This window comes from Eumetopias jubatus, unplaced genomic scaffold, assembly GCF_037043125.1.
Source record: "Eumetopias jubatus isolate StellerSeaLion01/CBP00866 unplaced genomic scaffold, mEumJub1_p1.0 scaffold_2, whole genome shotgun sequence".
Taxonomy (NCBI): Eukaryota; Metazoa; Chordata; class Mammalia; order Carnivora; family Otariidae; genus Eumetopias; species Eumetopias jubatus.
The window spans coordinates 86,753,339-86,772,594 of NW_028274808.1; the positions used below are offsets into that span (position 1 = coordinate 86,753,339).

The 19,256-nt window shown below is 39.7% G+C and overlaps 1 protein-coding gene across 3 annotated transcripts in view; it reads left to right on the plus strand.

Annotated features, from left to right (window-relative positions):
- The window catches only part of ELF2 (E74 like ETS transcription factor 2), a 112,022-nt gene that overhangs the window by 19,676 nt on the left and 73,090 nt on the right, over nucleotides 1-19,256 (plus strand). The window contains exon 2 of one of the 3 annotated variants that reach the window (XM_088021033.1): nucleotides 9,012-9,165. The exons of the other annotated variants lie outside the window; for them this stretch is intronic. The gene's annotated coding sequence lies outside the window, so the exon portion shown is untranslated. The remainder of the gene's footprint in view (nucleotides 1-9,011; nucleotides 9,166-19,256) is intronic. 3 annotated transcript variants of the gene reach the window in all.

The window sequence follows — 19,256 nt, forward strand, 5'->3', positions numbered from 1 at the left end:
AATGTAGGGCTGAATCTCAGGACCCTGAGATCATGACCAGAGCTGGGGGCTTAACCAGCTGTGCCACCCAGGCACCCCGAGATAGGTTGGATTCTAAAATGTGCTTAATGTGGTTGCTTTCTCCATATACTTATTCTGACCCTTATTATTGCTGCCCTAGAATTTGACCATTATGTGAAATGGTAACAGAGATTAGGAAGATAATAATATTAAAGGAGTGTCCAGTAGTGACTGTAGGCAGCCAGGTTGCCTACACAGTATCAAGTCAGGTTGATATTGTCTTGTCTCTTTGCTCATCAGTTCTTTAAATAACTGTAAAGTTTGATTATTCAAAGTATTTTTTAATTCCTTTTTTGTTTTGTTTTTTTTTTAAGAGAGTGCAAGTGCATGTATGCTAATGGTGAGTGTGGGGGTGGACAGGAGAGGGAGAGAGAGAGAGAGAAAGAATCTTAAGCAGGCTCCATGCCCAGCACGGAGCCTGATGCTGGGCCCAGTCTTACAACCCCAAAATCATGACCAGAGCCAAAATCAAGTTGGATGCTTAACCAGCTGAGCCACCCACATGACCCCAGGGTATTTTTAGATGATACTTCTCTATTAGATTTTAGTCATCATAAAATAGGTTGAACAGACCGAGCAAGATGGCAGAGGAGTAGGAGACCTGGATTTCGTCTGGTCTCAGGAATTCAGCTGGATAGGGATCAGGCCATTTTGAACACCTACGAACTCAACAGGAGATCGAAGAAAAGAATAGCAACAACTTTCTGAACAGAAAAGCGAACACTTTTTGGAAGGTGGGACGTGCGGAGAAGTGAATCCGAGGTGATATTTGGGAGGATAGATGGCGGGGGAGGGGGCCCCCGTTGGGGGCTTCTGGCAAGTGATAGAGCAGCAGAGCACAAAACTGGAACTTTTAGAAGTCGGCTCTGTTGAGGGACGTCGCTCCAGTGGCTAAGCGGTGGGTGGAACCCTTGCGGGACAGTGTGGTCTCAGGACCCTTGGGGTCACAGAAAGACCGGGGGTGCCTGAGTGTGGCAGAGCTCCCAGGTATTGGAGCGGGGAAGCCGGCTGCAGAGATGGAGCCAAGGCCCGGGCTCTCAGCTTGGGGTAGCCATAAACCGTGACCCACGGCCCAGTCAGGCCACTGCTCCTCCAGCAGGGACCCAACAAGCAGCAGATCCGGGTAGACTCCCCTTCCTCCCCAAGGAGGAGTGGCGCGGGAGCACACCGCAGGGATCTGCTGGGTTTGGAGACTCCACACAGGGTCGGGTGCCAGAGATAGAAACGCTCAGTCACAGGCTGGGTGAGCACGGAGTGCGGCCAGAGACCAGGGAGACGGGAGTGATTGACTGCTTTTCTCTGGGGGCGCACTGAGGAGCAGGGCCCCGAGTTCTTGGCTCCTCCGGGGTGGAGATTGGAAGGCTGCCATTTTCACTCTCATCCTCCAAAGCTGTACGGAAAACTTGCAGGGAACAAAAGCGCCCAAGAGCAAACCCCAGAGGATTACTTAGCGGGGACAGGCAAGGGCGGGGCAATTCCGCCTCCAGCAAAGACATTTGGGAACCACGGCAACAGACCCCTCCCCCAGAAGATCAGGAGAACAGCCAGCCAAGACCAAGTTTACTGATCAATGAGAACGGCAGAACTCCAGCGCTAGGGGAATACTGCACATAGAATTCATGGCTTTTTTTTACCATGATTCTTTAGTTTTTCAAAGTTAATTTTTTTTAACTGTCTTTTTTTTTAAATTTTTCTTTTTCCCTTTTTCAACCAACATCTTATCAATCCCCTTTTTAAAAAACATTTTTATTTTTCAGTTTTAGAGTCATATTCTATTCCTTCATAGTAGTTACCTTTATTTTTGGCATATATATATATATATATATATATATAAGTTGTTCTCTCTTTAAAATTTTGAGATACAGTTTTCCCTAACAGATCAAAATGTACCCTAAATCTCTAGTGTATGACTTTGTTCTAGTCTCCTGCCTGATCACATTCTCTCCCTTTTTTTTTAAATCCTCTTCTTTCTTTTTTGAAACAACTTCTTATCTTATCAATTCCTTTCATAACATTTTTTATAATTTTGGGTGCCTGGGTGGCTCAGTTGTTAAGCGGCTGCCTTCAGCCCACATCATGATCCCAGAGTCCTGGGATCGAGTCCCGCATCGGGCTCCCTGCTCGGCGACAAGCCTGCTTCTCCCTCTTCCACTCTTGCTGCTTGTGTTCCTGCTCTCGCAATCTCTGTCTCTGTCAAATAAATAAACAAACAAAAAAAATCTTAAAAAAAATTTTTTTTATAATTTTCATCTTTACAGTCGTATTCCATCCCTTCATCGTATCAACCCTTATTTTTGTACATATATAAGATTTTCTTTCTTTGAAATTTTGGGAGGCACTTTCTTCTAACAGACCAAAATACACCCAAAATCCAGTGTGTGGCACTGATGTATGCACCAGCCTGATCATACTTGATCATACTCTGTTTTTTTTTGTTTTGTTCTGTTTTTATCTTTTTTTTCTTTTTCTTTTTTTCTTTCTTTCCCTTTCTTTTCCCCTGGTTTCAGGTCTTTTCTGATTTGTTTAGAGTATATTTTCTGGGGACGTTGTTACCCTGTTAACGTTTTGTTCTCTCATTCATCTATTCTCCTCTGGACAAAATGACAAGATGGAAAAAATCACCTCAACAAAAAGAACAAGAGGTAGTACCAACTGCCAGGGACCTACTCAATATGGACATTAGTATGAAGTTGGACCTAGAGTTCAGAATCATGATTTTAAAGATACTAGCTGGGCTTGAAAAACGCATGGAAGTTATTAGAGAAACACTTTCTGGAGAAATGAAAGAACTAAAATCTAACCAGGTCGAAATCAAAAAGTCTATTAATGAGGTGCAATAAAAAATGGGGGCACTACCTGCTAGGATAAATGAGGCAGAAGAGAGAATCAGTGATATAGAAGACCAAATGATGGAAAATAAGCTGAGAAAAAGAGAGATAAACCACTGGATCATGAGGGCAGAATTCGAGAGATAAGTGATACCATAAGATGAAACAACATTAGAATACTGGGGATCCCAGAAGAAGAAGAAAGAGAGAGAGGGGCAGAAGGTATATTGGAGCAAATTATAGCAGAGAACTTCCCTAATTTGGGGAAGGAAACAGGCATCAAAATCCAGGAGGCACAGAGAACCCCTCTCAAAATCAAGAAAAATAGGTCAACACCCCGACATCTAATAGTAAAACTCACAAGTCCCAGAGAGAAAGAGAAAATCTTGAAAGCAGCTCGGGAGAAGAGATATGTAACCTACAATGGTAGAAACATTAGATTGGCAGCAGACCTATCCACAGAGACCTGGCAGGCCAGAAAGGACTGGCATGATATATTCAGAGCACTAAACGAGAAAAATATGCAGCCAAGAATACTATATCCATCTATGCTGTCATTGAAAATAGGAGGAGAGATCAAAAGCTTCCAGGACAAACAAAAACTAAAGGAACGTGCAAACACAAAACTAGCCCTACGAGAAATATTGAAAGGGGTCCTCTAAGCAAAGAGAGAGTCTAAAAGCAATGTAGACCAGAAAGGAACACAGACAATATACAGTAACAGTCACCTTACAGGCAATACAATGGCACTAAATTCATATCTTTCAATAGTTACCCTGAATGTAAATGGGCTAAATGCCCCAATCAAAAGACACAGGCTACAGATTGGATAAAAAAACAAGAGCCATCAATATGCTGTCTGCAAGAGACTCATTCTAGACCCAAAGACACCCCCAGATTGCAAGTGAGGGGGTGGAAAACCATTTACCATGCTAATGGACACCAAAAGAAAGCAGGGGTGGCAATCCTTATATCAGACAAATTAGATTTTATACCAAAGACTGTAATAAGAGATGAGGAAGGACACTATATCCTACTTAAAGGGTCTATCCAACAAGAAGATCCAACAATTTTAAATATCTATTCCCCTAACATGGGAGCAGCCAATTATATAAGGCAATTTATAACAAAAGCAAAGAAACACATTGACAACAATACAATAATAGTGGGGGACTTTAACAATCCCCGGACTGAAATGGACAGATCATCTAAGCAAAAGATCAACAAGGAAATAAAGACTTTAAATGACACCCTGGACCAAATGGACTTCACAGATATATTCAGAACATTCCATCCCAAAGCAACAGAATACACATTCTTCTCTAGTGCCCATGGACATTCTCCAGAATAGATCACATTCTAGGTCACAAATCAGGTCTCAACCGGTACCAAAAGATTGGGATCATTCCCTGCATATTTTCAGACCACAGTGCTTTGAAACTAGAACTCAATCACAAGAGGAAAATTGGAAAGAACTCAAATACATGGAGGCTAAAGAGCATCCTACTAAAGAATGAATGGGTCAACCAGGAAATTAAAGAAGAATTAAAAAAATTCATGGAAACCAATGAAAATGAAAACACAACTGTTCAAAATCTCTGGGGTGCAGCAAAGGCAGTCCTAAGAGGAAAGTATATAGCAATACAAGCCTTTCTCAAGAAACAAGAAAGGTCTCAAATACACAACCTAACCGTACACCTAAAGGAGCTAGAGAAAAAACAGCAAATAAAGCCTAAACCCAGCAGGAGAAGAGAAATAATAAAGATCAGAGCAGAAATCAATGAAATAGAAACCAAAAGAACAGTAGAACAGACCAACGAAACTAGGAGCTGGTTCTTTGAAAGAATTAACAAGATTGATAAACCCCTGGCCAGACTTACCAAAAAGAAAAAAGAAATGACCCAAACCAACAAAATCGTGAATGAAAGAGGAGAGATCACAACGAACACCAAAGAAATACAATTATAAGAACATTTTATGAGCAACTCTATGCCAGCAAATTAGATAACCTGGAAGAAGTGGATGCATTCCTAGAGATGTATCAACTACCAAAACTGAACAGGAAGAAATAGAAAATCTGAACAGACCTAGAACCACTAAGGAAATTGAAGCACTCATCAAAAGTCTCCCAACAAACAAAGGCCCAGGGCCAGATGGCTTCCCAGGGGAATTCTACCAAACATTTAAAGAAGAATTAATACCTATTCTTCTGAAACTATTCCAAAAAATAGAAATGGAAGGAAAACTTCCACACTCGTTTTAGGAGGCCACCATTACCTTGATCCCCAAACCAGACAAAGACCCCATCAAAAAGGAGAATTACAGACCAATATCTTTGATGAACACAGATGCAAAAACTATCACCAAAATACTAGCCTATAGGATCCAACAGTACATTAAAAGGATTATTCACCACGACCAAGTGTGATTTATCCCTGGGCTGCAAGGTTGGTTCAACATCTGCAAATCCATCAACGTGATACAATACATTAACAAAAGAAAGAATCATATGATCCTCTCAATAGATGCAGAAAAAGCATTTGACAAACTACAGCATCCTTTCTTGATCAAAACTCTTCAGAGTATAGGGATAGAGGGTACATACCTCAATATCATAAAAGCCATCTACGAAAAACCTACAGCGAATATCATTCTCATTGGGGAAAAACAGAGCTTTCCCCCTGAGGTCACGAACACGGCAGGGATGTCCACTATCACCACTTCTATTCAACATAGTATTAGAAGTCCTAGCCACAGCAATCAGACAACGAAAAGAAATTAAAGGCATCCAAGTAGGCAAAGAAGAAGTCACACTCTCACTCTTTTCAGATGATATGATACTTTATGTGGAAAACCCAAAAGACTCCACCCCAAAACTGTTAGAACTCATACAGGAATTCAGTAAAGTGGCAGGATATAAAATCAATGCACAGAAATCAGTGGCATTCCTATACACCAACAACAAGACAGAAGAGAGAAAATTAAGTTGATCCCATTTACAATGGCGCCCAAAACCATAAGATACCTAGGAATAAATCTAACCAAAGAGGCAAAGGATCTGTACTAAGAAAACTATAAAATACTCATGAAACAAATTGAGGAAGACACAAAGAAATGGAAAAACGTTCCATGCTCATGGATTGGAAGAACAAATATTGTGAAGATGTCAATGCTACCTAGAGCAGTCTACACATTCAATGCAATCCCCATCAAAATACCCTCCACTTTTTTCAAAGAAATAGAACAAATAATCCTAGAATTTGTATGGAACCAGAAAAGACCCCACATAGCCAGAGGAATGTTGAAAAAGAAAAGCAAAGCTGGCGGCATCACAATTCCGGACTTCCAGCTCTATTACAAAGCTGTCATCATCAAGGCAGTATGGTACTGGCACAAAAACAGACACATAGATCAATGGAACAGAATAGAGAGCCCAGAAATGGACCCTCAACTCTATGGTCAACTCATCTTTGACAAAGCAGGAAAGAATGTCCAATTGAAAAAAGATAGTCTCTTCAACAAATGGTGTTGGGAAAATTGGACAACCACGTGCAGAAGAATGAAAGTGGACCATTTCCTTACACCACACACAAAAATAGACTCAAAATGGTTGAAAGACCTATATGTGAGACAAGAGTCCATCAAAATCCTAAAGGAGAACACAGGTAGCAACCTCTTCGACCTCAGCCGCAGCAACTTCTTCCTAGAAACATCGCCAAAGGCAAGGGAAGCAAGGGCAAAAATGAACTATTGGGATTTCATCAAGATAAAAAGCTTTTGCACAGGAAAAGAAACAGTCCACAAAACCAAAAGACAACCGACAGAATGGGGAGAAGATATTTGCAAATGACATATCAGATAAAGGGCTAGTATCCAAAATCTATAAAGAACTTATCAAACTCAACACCCAAAGAACAAATAATCCAATCAAGAAATGGGCAGAAGACATGAACAGACATTTTTGCAAAGAAGACATCCAAATGGCCAACAGACACATGAAAAGGTGCTCAACATCGCTCGGCATCAGGGAAATCCAAATCAAAACCTCAATGAGATAACACCTCACACCAGTCAGAATGGCTAAAATTAAGAAGTCAGGAAACTACAGATGTTGGCGGTGATGCGGAGAAAAGGGAACCCTCCTACACTGTTGGTGGGAATGCAAGCAGGTGCAACCACTCTGGAAAACAGTGTGGAGTTTTTTCAAAAAGTTGAAAATAGAGCTATCATACGATCCAGCAATTGCACTCCTGGGTATTTACCCCAAAGATACAAGTGTAGGGATCCGAAGAGGTACGTGCACCCTGATGTTTATAGCAGCAGTGTCCACAATAGCCAAACTGTGGAAAGGGCCAAGATGTCCATCGACAGAGGAATGGATAAAGAAGAGGTGGTATATATATACAATGGGATATTATGCAGCCATCAAAAGGAATGAGATCTTGCCATTTGCAACAACATGGATGGAACTGGAGGGTATTATGCTGAGTGAAATAAGTCAATCAGAGAAAGACATGTATCATATGACCTCACTGATACGAGAAATTCTTTTTTTCTTTAAATTTTTTATTGTTATGTTAATCACCATACATTACATCATTAGATACGAGGAATTCTTTTTTTTTTATTTTTTTTTAAAAGATTTTATTTATTTATTTGAGAGAGAGAATGAGACAGAGCACGAGAGGGGGAGCATCAGAGGGAGAAGCAGACTCCCTGCCGAGCAGGGAGCCTGATGCGGGACTCGATCCCGGGACTCCAGGATCATGACCTGAGCCAAAGGCAGTCGCTTAACCAGCTGAGCCACCCAGGCACCCCTAGATATGAGGAATTCTTAATCTCAGGAAACAAACTGAGCATTGCTGTAGTGGGGGTGGGGTGGGAGGAATGGGGTGGCTGGGTGATAGACATTGGGGAGGGTATTTGCTATGGTGAGCGCTGTGAATTGTGCAAGACTGTTGAATCACAGATCTGTACCTCTGAAACGAATAATACATTATATGTTTAAAAAAAAAGAAGATAACAGGAGGGGAAAAATGAAGGGGGAGATGAACCATGAGAGTCGATGGACTCTGAAAAACAAACGGTTCTAGAGGCGAGGGGGGGTGGGGAGATGTGTTAGTCTGGTGATGGGTATTAAAGAGGGCATGTTCTGCATGGAGAACTGGGTGTTATGCACAAACTGAATCATGGAACACTACATCAAAAACTAATGATGCAATATATGGTGATTAACATAACAATAAATAAAATTTAAAGGGAAAAAATAAAATAGGCTGAACAAGTCAACATTGATGAGGTTACACCTGGGAACCTGGTCATTGTAGTTCTTGAAAAGCATCAAAATATTTTAAACAAGGATGCCTGGGTGGCTCAGTCGGTTAAGCATCTGCTTTCAGCTCAAGTCATGATCCCAGGGCCCTGGAATTGAGTCCCATATCGGGATCCCTGCTCAGTGCAGAGCCTGCTTCTCCCTCTGCCTGGCACTCCCCCTGCTTGTGCTCTCTCTGACAGAATAAATAATAAATAAAACCTTAAAAAAATCTTTTAAACAATTTAGATGAAGTCACAGATTATCTAAATTCACCCTATCTATATGTTATTCATACATATTTCACATATGAATATATAAGATTAAGAACACGTATCTTAATTGGATAAGAATGTCAGGGCCATGAGTAAATGAGGATGTTAAGATATTGTTATCCATGGTGTGGGACTCTTGAAATGCAAAATTTTTTTTATGGTTGGCAAGTTATTTCACTCAATTTTCCGATTCTTCTCTTCCATCTGTTTTTTCTTCTATAAAATGAGCTCTAACATCTCTTCCAGTTTAAAATAATTTTCTTTTATCCTATGCAATTTCTGCAGTTGCATTTATCCTATAAATTTCTCTCATCTTATAAATTTCTAGCTTCCAATTTTAAATATCTAGATCAGTCACCTTGGCCTAAAGTAGGTCCTATGACATGTTCTCTTCCTGCCAAAATTATTTCCAGTCCTGACTTATGGGCCCAAATATTTCCAAACTGTATACTCCTTAGACTTAGTTGCCTCAAAATGATCTCATTCCCATTTCAAAGGAATCTTTTTTTTTAAGATTTTTTTTCATTTATTTGACAGACAGACACAGTGATAGAGGGAACACAAGCGGAGGGAGTGGAAGAGGGAGAAGCAGCCTTCCGGTGGATCAGAGAGCCCGATGCGGGACTCGATCTCAGGACCCTGGGATCATGACCTGAGCTGAAGGCAGACGCTTAACAACTGAGCCATCCAGGTGCCCCTCAAAGGAATCTTTTTTTAAAATATTCAGTAGCTTATTGTTTATCCTTTTATTTATTTAGAAGTTTTTTTTTTTTAAGATTTTATTTGTTTATTTGACAGAGAGATACACAACGAGAGAGGGAACACAGGCAGGGCGAGTGGGAGAGGGAGAAGCAGGCTTCCTACAGGAAGCCCAATGAGGAGCTCGATCCCAGGACCCTGGGATCATGACCCGAGTGGAAGGCAGACGCTTAACGCCTGAGCCACCCAGGCGCCCCTTAAATGTTTTTTTAAGATTTTATTTTATCTAGAGAGAGAGAGAGAGAACGTGAATGGGGGGAGGGGTAGAGGAGGGGGAGAGAGAGAATGCCAAGGAGATTCCAAGAGCATGGAGCCTAATGTGGGACTCGATCCCAGGACCTTGAGATCATGACCTGAGCTGAAATGGAAGTCGGATGCTTAACCAACTGAGCCACCAGATGCCCCTTATTTATTTTTAAAAGTTTATTTATTTAGTTTTAAGTAATCCCTACACCCAACATGGGGCTCAAACTCACAACCCTGAAATCGAGTCACATGGTCTTCTGACTGAGCCAACCAGGTGCCCCTGCTTTTTATATCTTTAAAATGTTATAAAAAAAAAAGTTGTGCTAATTTTTCTTTTAACAAATTATAAAAATGAACATCTCAATTTTGCATGAAGAACAGTTAGGTTTTAGGTATTATCATCTATTCTGCTACTGCTTTATTCTTACATGAAGCTTTAGCAATATGATATAGTTCCAGCATTCTATCGAAGAGATGATAATAAATTCAGTGACATTCAGTGTGCATAATGTGCCAGAGACTTTATGTAAGGAATGAGAAGAACTAAACACACCTACCTCCCAGAGTTGTTTTACTATCTTATTATGGATGAGGACATTGAAGTTTAAAGAGAGAAATAATTGTCCAAGATTACATAGTCAGAGGTAAAGCCAAAATTCAACAAATATTTGCTGAGCACCTACTGTGTTCTGGGGATGCAGTAGCCAACAGGCTCTTAACTGTTAAATCATACTAGCTCTTAAATAGAGAGCATACTGTCAAAATAGTCTTCATGTAATAAGGGGGGATGATTATACCTTTTTCATAGGGCCTAAGGATGAATAGGCAATGCATAAAATTGTGTGGTTCAATAATTAGAAAAATACATGGTGAGACTGTTACTATTGAGACTCATTTATTATTATTTTTTAGAAGATTTTATTTATTTGACAGAGAGAAAGACAGCAAGAGAGGGAACACAAGCAGGGGGAGCTGGAGAGGGAGAAGCAGGCTTCCTGCCGAGCAGGATGTGGTCCTGGGACTCCAGGATCATGACCTGGCTGAAGGCAGACACTTAACGACTGAGCCGCGCAGGCGCCCGAGACTCTTATATTAGCATTATAAGCTATATATATAATTCCTGTCAGACTTGGAATTGAGTTCCTTATTAAAAACATTTAATTTAAAAAAAAACATTTAATTTTACCGGTAAAATGACTAAGAATAATAAGGATTTTGGGGGAGAGAATTCACTGATTCTAACGGCAGGAATCAGTTGTGAATTAAACTGTATATGGGTGGGTGCCTGGGTAGCTCAGTTGGTCAAGCATCTATCTTTGACTCAGGTCATGATCCCAGGGGCCTGGGATCAAGTCCCGCATGGAGTCCGGCATTGGGCTCCCTGCTTAGCGGGGAGTCTGCTTCTCCACCCCGCCCTCCCCCCCCACCTTCCCCTCTCCCTCCTGACTTGTGCACTCACTCTCTCTCTCTCACAAAAATAAATGAAATCTTTAAATACAAAAAAAGAAACAATATTAAAAAAAACTGCGTATGGATTTAGATTACAAGCTACAGTTCTTAATATCATAATATCGTTAATATTGAATAAGAGTGTCTCTTTAATAGATTAAATTCTAATTTTCAGCACTCTTCTCCCCCTCCTTTAAAGTTGTTTATTGAAATTTAATTTACGTATAGTGAAATTCATCTTTACATTTCCATGAGTTTGACAAATTCATAGCATTGCACAATCATTACCACAATCAAGATATAGAACATTTCTATCACCCTAAGGCACACCTGGGTGGTGTAGTCTGTTGAGCATCAGACTGTTGGTTTCTGCTCAGGTCTTGATCTCAGGGTCCTGGGATGGAGCCCTAAGTCGGGCCCTTTGCTCAGCGCAGAGTCCGCTTGAGATTCTCTGTCCCTCCTGCTCATGTGCGCTCTCTCTCTCAAATAAAGAAATCTTTGAAAAAATAAAAGAACATTTCTCTCACCCCAAAAAGTTTCCTTGTGCCCTTGGAGATCAGCTCCTTCCCATTGATTTTCTGTTCTTACAGTTTTATCTTTCCTTGAATGTCATATAAATGGAATTGCCCTTTTTCCTTCTGTTAAGTTGTTCAGATATGATTGCTGCAATAGCAAACAAGATAACTAACCCCCTGTGCTGATACAGCTTTCTCACAAATTAGGAATTGCATTAAGAAGCAATTAGATGAGAAACAATTAATATAGCCTGTTAAATTGTAAAAAAGAGACTTTGTTAAAGGATTAGTAAATATTTTTCAGTTTACGTGACATACTTAAAAAGAACCAATTCAGGTTTTCACACTTTAGATGGGAAACTAATAAAATCAATATGGTTTTGAACCCCCTTCCTTGGACCCCAGTTACACAAAATTAGATGAATCATAATCCTTGATTCATGACACAAATACTTAGCCCAAGCATGGCTGTTTGTTTATTTTTTATTTTTATTTTTTTAAAAGATTTTATTTATTTATTTGAGAGATAGAGAGCACGAGAGGGAAGAGGGTCAGAGGGAGAAGCAGACTCCCTGCTGAGCAGGGAACCCGATGCGGGACTCGATCCTGGGACTCCAGGATCATGACCTGAAACGAAGGCAGTCGCTTAACCAACTGAGCCACCCAGGCGCCTGGCTGTTTGTTTATTTTTAATAATCTAATAAATACACATTATTCAACATGAGAACTAGAACCATATCAAGAATTCACTGTACATTTACCAATGTGTATCTTAATATAGATTATATAAAAATCTTTAATAGAATTTTAATTATATATATATTAATTAGCAGGAGTTCCTCCCCCCCCCCTTTTTTTTGGAAGGAGGGGAATAAATTTTTCCAGTCTCTTGTCTTTCAGTTTTGTTTTTGGTTTCTGTTTTTATGCATTAAAGAAAAAATTGGTGTAGTCAAGTTCATTAATTTTTTTTTTTGCTTAGTACTTTCTCCTTAACTGTGAGTTTGTGAAGATAATCTGTATTTTCCTCTTAATTTTGCAAATATTTTGTATATTTAGGTCTTTAGCATACCTGTAATTCGTTTTGTGAATGGTGTGATACAATGATTTAATTTCTTATCTTGTATGGATAATTACTTGTCTCTGCATCATTTATTAAATTTTTTTCAGTGATTTTAACACTGCCTGTGTCATATATTGTTTCCAATATGCATGAGTCTTTTTCTGGCCTTTATATTCTGTTCTATTAGCATATTTGACTATATATACACCATTAGTTACTTTGCTTATTGCCTAACTATATAGACTAGGTAGCATAATTGTTCAGGAGGTTTTTGGCTAACTTTTGCCCTTTACTCTTTTACATACTTTTTTTTTTTTCACTGCTGTTGTTTTCTATAAAACCCTTTTGGGATTTTTGGTGGAAATATATTGAATTTGTTAGATGAATTTGGTGAGAATTGACATCTTTAAAATATTGAGCTTTTCTTTCCATGAGCATGTTTATCTCTACAAATACATGAGACTTTTTAAATTCCTTTCAATAAATTTTATGATTTCTCCATAGAGGTCTTTATATATTTTTTCTTAGATTGAATTTTAGGTATCTTATAGTTTTTGTGATTATGTTATCCTATTTATTTATTTATTTATTTATAAGAATTATTCTTTTTTTTTTGAGAGAGAGAGAGAGAACAGGGAAGGAAGGGGCTGAGAGAGAGAGAGAGAGAGAAAGAGAATCCTAAGCAGGCTCCATGCTCAGTGAGGGGCCTGACATGGGGCTGGATTTCACGACCCTGAGATCATGACCTGAGGTAAAATCAAGGGATGCTTAACTGACTGAGCCACCCAGGTGCCTGCTGTCCTTTGTAAAGATTACATTTTCTGTTTGTTGTTGGTTTATCCTTCTTAAAAATACATTTTCTGTTTGTCACTGGTATATAGAAAAAGTTGATTTTTATATATTGATCTACATCCACATACCTTGCAAACACTCTTACTCTGCTATCTGAAGATTATTTTGGATTTTCTGTGTAGATAGTCTTACCATCTACAAATAGTGATAGCTTTGTGTATGCCATGCTAATGAATTTGGATTTTATTCCAAAGGGGAAAAGGAGTCATTGAAGGTTTTTTTAATTATTTTTATTATTTTTTAAATATTTTATTTATTTGTCAGAGAGAGCACAAGCAGGGGGAGTGGCGGGCAGAGGGAGAAGCAGGCTCCCCACTCAGCAGGGAGCCCAGTGTGGGACTCGATCCCAGGACCCCGGGATCATGACCTGAGTCCAAGGCAGACACTTAACTAATTGAGCCACCCAGGCGTCCCTTCCTTATGATTTTCTTAACATTTTATTTTCTCAAATTAAAAAAAAACAAAAAAAAACAAAAAAACAAAATAAAACATTTTATTTTCTCTAACTTATTCTGAGAATCCAGTATGTAGTACATATAACATACAAAATACGTGTTAATTGACTGTTTATGTAATTGGTAAGGCTTTCAGCCAACAGTAGGGTTTTAGTACTCAAGTGAAAAGTTATATGCGGAATTTTGACTGCATGAGGGGCTTGGCATCCCTAATCCCTGTGTTGCTCAACAGTCAACTATACTAATACGATTTATACATAGATGAATTTTGTAAACATTATACCAAGTGAAAGAAGCCAATCACAAAAGTCCATATGTTATATGAATCTATTTATAGGAAATGGGCAGAACAAGCAAATCTCTAGAGATAGAAGGTAGGGTAATGGTTGCCAGGGACTAGGGGTTGGGAAAGATTGGGGAATGACTGCTAATGCACATGGGACTTTTTTGGGGGGGTGCTGGAAATTTCTAAAATTAGATTGTTGATGATTGTACTTCTTAATACACTAAAAACCATTGAGTTATACACTTTAAATGGGCAAACTGAATGATATGTCAATTATATCTCAGTAAAGCTTTTTAAGGGGTGCATGGGTGGCTTAGTGGGTTAGGCATCGGACTCTTGATTTTGGCTCAGGTCATGATCTCAGGGTGGTGAGATCAAGATCCATGCTCAGCAGGGAGTCCACTTGAGATTCTCTCCTGCCCACCCCCCCACACACTGTCTCTCTTTAAATTAAATAAAACATTTTTTTTTAAAAAGCTCTTTAGGGGCACCTGGGTGGTACATTCAGTTAAGCATCTGCCTTTGACTCAGGTCATGACTCAGAGTCCTGGGGTTGAGCCCCACATTGGGCTCCCTGCTTAGCTTCTCCCTCTCCCACTCCCCCTGCTTGTGTTCCCTTTCTCACTGTGTCTCTCTCTGTCTCTGTCAAATAAATAAATAAAATCTTTAAAAAGAAAAAAGAAAAGCTCTTTAGGGAACCTGGGTGGCTCAGTTGGTTAAATGTCTGCTTTCGCCTCCTGTCACAATCTCAGGGTCTTAGGATTGCCCTGCCTTGGCTTTTTGCTCAGTGCGGAGCCTGCTTCTCCCTCTCCCTCTGCTGCTCCCCCTGCTTGTGCTTTCTCTCTCTCTCTGTCAAATAAATAGATAAAATCTTAAAAAAAAAAAGCTCTTTAAAAAAAGGTGTGTATATAATTTACTTAGATATTGCCAAATTGTATCAGTTTGCATTCCCACCAGCAATGTATAAGTGCACAGCTTTAGCAATAGAATATAATGTCATACTTTTTAATTTTCACCAACCCGATAGATGAGAGAAATGGTTTCTTATTTAAAAAATTTTTTAAAAAAATACCTGTATTTCTCTGTGAGTGAATTTGAAAATTTTCCATATTGTTTAAGGGCCATTTTTATATCTGCTTTTGTGAATTATATGTTTGTTTTCTGTATTTTTCTCTTGGGTTTTTTTTTGGTCCTTCATTCCTCTATTTTCAGTGTTCTTTATGTATTAGTGATATTAGCCCTTTGTAATATAGTATCCTATTTCTAATCTCATAGTTTGAGTTTTCCTTGTTTTTGTACTTTATATAAATAAAGTCATACACATAAACTGTTTTTGATGAGAGTGTGATTTGTACTCTAAGCAACTAAATTATAGTCATCAGAATTTACTTCTGAGTGATACTTTTTTAATCATTTTGCACAGTTTTTTTTTTCAGTCCTGAGACTAGTATTTATTATTCAAAGTTGTTTCTCTTCTTACTGCTATGCCAATTTCTATCCTGTCTTCTAGTCCCAGAGCAAATGATGGCTCCTTTCTGAAGGATGTTCCTTTTTTTAATATTCCCATTGTACTTTGTAGTTTCTTTAATGGCATTTACATGATTGTAATTGCTTCTATGTTGTTTCTCCTTACTAGACTTTAAGCTGTTTTAAGGCCGAGTCCTGACTTCATTTTTGTGTTCCTGACATAGTTCTGTGTTTGGTATATAGTAAGTGCTCAATAAATATTATTGAAAGAACTGGTATAGTAAGAGATAGGAAAGAGGTGATTTGTAGGGAAAAAATTGTCCTTGAGGAACAGATGTTATCTGACTAACCAAAGAAGAGGGCAGGGCATTCTTGGTGAGAGAAGAGGACTAGCAAAGGGCTAGGGATGGGGGTGAGCATGGTATGTGTGGTGAACAGTGAAGATACTTGTCTGATGGGAACATGGTTGTGTATTCTTGTGTTCATCATATCTTTACTGTGTATCTGCTCTATGAAAGGCACTGGTCTAGGTGATACAAAACAGATTTTTAAAACTTGGTACTTTGGGAAAGTAGTTGGTGGTAAGATTAAGAGGGTAAAGAGGAGCGGGATTTTAGAGGACACTGAAAGAAAGGCATAGGTGTTGGGCTTGAAGATTGATAAGACGTGGCAAATGAAGGATCTTCTGGAAGCTGTTATTTCCCTGATGTTTTTATGAGGGAGGTCCATGTGTGGATGGGAGAAGAGAGAGTCATAGGAAATGATATTGAGGGGCGCCTGGGTGGCTCAGTCGTTAAGTGTCTGCCTTCTGCTCAGGTCATGATCCCAGGGTCCTGGGATCGAGTCCCGCATCAGGCTCCCTGCTCAGCGGGGAGCCTGCTTCTCCCTCTCCCTCTCCCACTCCCCCTGCTTGTGCTCTCTCGCTCTTTCTCTCTGTCAAATAAATAAGTAAAATATAAAAAAAAAAGACCTTGGCTAGGTCAGAGGATATGAGACTATGGAAGGGTCGAGAGTGAGGGAGTATGATGGTTTTTCAGGAACCCTGAACTTTAGGAACTTTACTTTTTAGATAACTCGTGTGGGTGTTAGGGTAGCTTACTGAGCTAAGCACAGTAGGAAAGGTAATACATTTTCTTAGCAGAGGAAAAAATGGGTTTAGTTTGGGACACATTGGACTTCTCTTCCCACACTTTTCCCTTTCCCATGGCTATTCCAGTGTGCTCTGACTGCTATCTTTGGATTCATTTTTGATTCTTTTTATTTCATATCCACATTCAAATTTCTATAAAATCTTGTCCATTTACTTTCAAAATATATCCAACAGTTTTTCACTCTCTTCAGAACCTACCACTCTGGTCTTAACCACTATCATTTCTCACCTAATTATTATCATAACTTCCTAATTGATATCCCTGTTCATGTCCTGTCCCCTTGTCTGTTTTCAGTCCAGCTTCCGAATGATTCTTATAATAATCAAGTCATCCATCTCTCTTCATAGAACTGTCCTTTCCCTGGAGTAAAAGTCATAGACCTCAAGGAGGGCCTGCATGTCCCCCTCCCCATACTCTCTCTCATTTTCTTCTATTCTTTTTCCTTTTGCTCACTTCACTCCAGCCGTATTGGCCTTCTTGCTGATCCTTCAACTAGTCAAGCGTACTCCGTCCTGAAGATACTGTATTTCCATTTCCTTTGAGTAGAGGGCTCTTCTCCCAGTCATTGACACAGCTCACTCCCTACTTTCAGGTCTTTACTCATATGTCATTATTTTAGTGAATCCTTCTCTGATCACCTAATTTGAAATTACAGTTCTCTTCCCTGCTGAATACTCTTTCCCTTTGATTCATTTGTCTCCTTAGCTTTTGTCACCATCTACATGTATGCTAAACATATTTTATTTTCACCTCTTCCCACTGGAATTTAAGATCCGTAAGAATGAGGATTTTTTCCTAAAGGAGAACACAGGTAGCAACCTCTTCAACCTCAGCCGCAGCAACTTCTTCCTAGAAACATCGCCAAAGGCAAGGGAAGCAAGGGCAAAAATGAACTATTGGGATTTCATCAAGATAAAAAGCTTTTGCACAGGAAAAGAAACAGTCCACAAAACCAAAAGACAGCCAACAGAATGGGAGAAGATATTTGCAAATGACATATCAGATAAAGGGCTAGTATCCAAAATCTATAAAGAACTTATCAAACTCAACACCCAAAGAACAAATAATCCAATCAAGAAATGGGCAGAAGACATGAACAGACATTTTTCCAAAGAAGACATTCAAATGGCCAACAGACACATGAAAAAGTGCTCAACATCGCTCGGCATCAGGGAAATCCAAATCAAAACCTCAATGAGATACCACCTCACACCAGTCAGAATGGCTAGAATTAACAAGTCAGGAAACGACAGATGTTGGCGGGGATGTGGAGAAAGGGGAACCCTCCTACACTGTTGGTGGGAATGCAAGCTGGTGCAGCCACTCTGGAAAACAGTATGGAGGTTCCTCAAACAGTTGAAAATAGAGCTATCATACGATCCAGCATTTGCACTCCTGGGTATTTACCCCAAAGATACAAATGTAGGGATCCGAAGGGGTACGTGCATCCCAATGTTTATAGCAGCAATGTCCACAATAGCCAAACTGTGGAAAGAGCCAAGATGTCCATCGACAGATGAATGGATAAAGAAGAAGTGGTATATATACACAATGGAATATTATGCAGCCATCAAAAGGAATGAGATCTTGCCATTTGCAACGACATGGATGGAACTGGAGGGTATTATGCTGAGTGAAATAAGTCAATCAGAGAAAGACATGTATCATATGACCTCGCTGATATGAGGAAATCTTAACCTCTGGAAACAAACTGAGGGTTGCTGGAGTGGTGGGGGGTGGGAGGGATGGGGTGGCTGGGTGACAGACATTGGAGAGGGTATGTGCTATGGTGCGTGCTGTGAATTGTGCAAGACTGTTGAATCACAGATCGGTACTTCTGAAACAAATAATGCAATATATGTTAAGAAAAAAAGAAGAAGATAGCAGGAGGGGAAAAATGAAGGGGAGTAAGTCGGAGGGGGAGACGAACCATGAGAGACGATGGACTCTGAAAAACAAACTGAGGTTTCTAGAGGGGAGAGGGTTGGGGGGATGGGTTAGCCTGGTGATGGGTATTAAAGAGGGCACGTTCAGCGTGGAGCACTGGGTGTTATGCACAAACAATGAATCATGGAACACTACATCAAAAACTAATGATGTATGGTGATTAACATAACAAAATTTTTTTTTTAACAAGGAGAAAATAAAATTTAAAAAAAAGATTAAAAAAAAGAATGAGGATTTTTGCTTTATTCACTGCTGTGTTTCTAGCACTGAAAACTGTTAGCATATAATAGGTGCTCAATATTTGTTGAATGACTAAATTAATTAATGAAGTGCCTGGGATATCCTGGAATTGATGCTTGCTATTTATTTATACCCTATTTAATTTCACAAAGAAGTAGAGGCAAGATAGTGTCCAGTAGACAGGGGTGCCTGTGTGGCTCAGTTGGTTAGGTGTCTGCCTTCGGCTCAGGTCATGATCCCGGGGTCCTGGGATCAAGTCCTGCACCTAGCTCTCTGCTCAGCAGGGAAGCCTGCTTCTCCCTCTCCCTCTGCCCCTCTGCTCGTTCATGTTCTCTCTTTCTCTTTCTCAAATAAA